Source organism: Schistocerca piceifrons, chromosome 2 (assembly GCF_021461385.2).
Source record: "Schistocerca piceifrons isolate TAMUIC-IGC-003096 chromosome 2, iqSchPice1.1, whole genome shotgun sequence".
NCBI classification, from domain to species: Eukaryota; Metazoa; Arthropoda; class Insecta; order Orthoptera; family Acrididae; genus Schistocerca; species Schistocerca piceifrons.
In genome coordinates this window covers 714,929,208-714,931,789 of record NC_060139.1, presented here as the reverse complement: position 1 = coordinate 714,931,789, position 2,582 = coordinate 714,929,208, and the positions used below count along the sequence as shown (strand labels likewise).

At 40.8% G+C, this 2,582-nt stretch overlaps 1 non-coding gene across 1 annotated transcript; it reads left to right on the top strand.

The window, feature by feature from the left end:
* The first annotated feature begins 624 nt into the window (after positions 1 to 624).
* LOC124778178 lies at positions 625 to 730 on the top strand. The gene has a single exon (XR_007015882.1). It is a non-coding gene; the product is annotated as a U6 spliceosomal RNA (small nuclear RNA).
* Positions 731 to 2,582: the final 1,852 nt, after the last annotated feature.

Below are 2,582 nucleotides of genomic sequence, written 5' to 3'. Positions count from 1 at the left end.
GGTCATCAGTCCCCTAGAACCTAGAACTACTTAAACCTAACTAACCTAAGGACATCACACACATCTATGCCCGAGGCAAGATTCGAACCCTCGACCGTACCAGCAGCGCGCTTCCGGACTGAAGCGCCGAAAGAGATTGTTCCGACTAAAGTAATTTTCTGATTGTATTGGTCTGCTGACCACACACAGCGAAAAAAAAGAATTCGTGGACGTTAGACCCGAAATGCCTATAACTCTGACTAAAGGCAGAATAATCGTTTCATGTGAATTTTTCTAAGAAAGGAAAAAAGAGAGAGCTTTACAATAAGACCATACCAGGTATAGCATAAGCTCATGTAGGAGAGATGGAGCACGAAATCAGGAGTGGCCTTTTCAATGAAACAATTATTGAGTTCGGCTTAATCGCTTTAGTGGAACCACACAACCTAGACCTGTATATCCGAACTGGGAAATCAACCACTTAAAGCTTTGCTTGATACGAATTTCACATTGTGCACTTCTCAACATTGATAGTCATAATGTCTGTACCTTCACATTACAGTGACCTTCAGACATATATGTGGACTCCGTGACTTATGGAATTTTGGATCGGTCCTGCAGGCGTGCTCGGAGGGCTGAACTTGCGTACTTGCTTCGGCGGTGCATATACCAAGTTAATTAAACGATACGAAGAAGATTAGTGTAGCCCCTGCGCAAGGATGATCATTTTAAAAAAATTAAAAAAATAAGAAACTGGTTAACGTGACCTCGCGATGAGCCTAAATACGGGTTCGAGTCCCGGTCTGGCACAGATTTTCATTTGTCACAAATAATTGACGTCAGTCCTGATTCCCAAAATAAGAATCCATTTCGCTACGATTCATTTTTATGGAAGCTGTAACTAAGCCAAGTTTCACACAAATATGAACACAGACTACGTAACATATTTTCTGGCCGTGTTCGCCAGAGCCAGTCACCGGTGTTTGGGTGAAGTATGCTTTCTCCAGTTGGAGATCTTGGTCCAGCCTTTCTGTAATCCTTCTAAAAGTCCTGGTGGTTTTAGTAGGATGGGAAATGTTTCAGGTATCTGTTGGAAACAAAGGCCCTACTGGGAGCAGCATTTTTTGGTGGAGTGATATGAGCGAAAACGGGAATTGACCGATGACACTGCCTGCATATGGCTACTACGTCTGATTGGCCAAAAGGCTTGAATGCTAATACGTGAAATTATACTTTATCACTTAGTGATATGTTCCCATCGATATCTTTTTCGTAAGCTGGCATCTGTTCTGTGATCTGGAATTCTTTGGAACGGTGTTTCTGGATGGGTGGCCGGGAGTGCCAGTGGTAACTTTGGTGTGCCTTGGGTGTTTCTAGTAACTGTATCTACACCCTGTTAGGATGTCACATTAGGTTGTTTTGGTTATTAATCCTCTGAGTTGGCACTTGATTTATTTGGAAAATTGATTTGCGTTCTTGAATGGTAAAAGGAAAAGGAGACAGAAGTGGTACCTTAACTTTAATGTACCTATTTAAGATGCTATTCTGTGTATGTTAGTATTGTTTCTCTGTTTTAAAGCTCTTATACCTCATTGTACTCTACCCATGTAAAAGTGGTGTCTTCCGACGCAGAACGTAAATACCGACTTCTGACCAACTTTTCAAGCCGAACTTTTGGCGTCCTTCGTCGGCAAACACTTGGTTGTAATTTAAACTACTTTGCGTTACTAATGTTTTTAAAAGATGTCCAATCTCTTTTAGGGCGCATTTAAATAATTCTTTATATTGTTACTTATTGGCGACTCTAAACTTTTTTGCATTATTGGTGTTTTGACCATAATTTGGTAAGTGGTCTCTTCTGTTTTTGGGTGCATTTAAATAACTCCTTCATATTATTCCTTATTGCCGCCTTCCTAATATTTTGATTAGGGGGGAGGGGGATGCGTTACAGTACAGTAACTGTATTATTTCAAAAATGGGCTCAGGTTACCAGTGTATCCTTGATGTAAATTTGCTGTACTGTAATGAAACCGTTTACTTATTCTGCTGAGTCTGGTCTCAGTAGTCCCGGTTCCCTGCATCCTTAACCATCTCAAGTAGACGAGAATGAATTATATCTATTGCAACTCAATGTTTTATGTGAATGTACCAAATATGTTTCGTTTGTTCATGCTAGGCATTTTCAGTGGGACCACTGAAATAAAACATTAAGCTGAAAAATATGGAATTGTTTGCTATCGATATGGTGAAGTAAACTGAAGCAGGAGATGAGGGAAAATGGCTGCAAATTTAACAGTATAAATACGCAGATTGTTTCTGGAGCTCCCGACGTCGATGAGAAATTTACTGAAAGCCCAACCTTGTGGAGTTGAGTTGCAAGACGTGAGACCTGTAGGGGGTGTTGGTTTTTGACTGAAGTGATCCTTCGTGAGTAAAAGCTACTTTTCACATACAAAATGATTACAAGGATCAGAAGTACAATACCGTGTGCAGACGCGGAATTCTCTGCAGCCCTTTTCCGGTTCTCTACGTGAGTGTTGCCTTTTAATGAGCATGTCAATGAGCAATAGGTAGACGCATCTTTTATCAGGAAGTGGATCCGT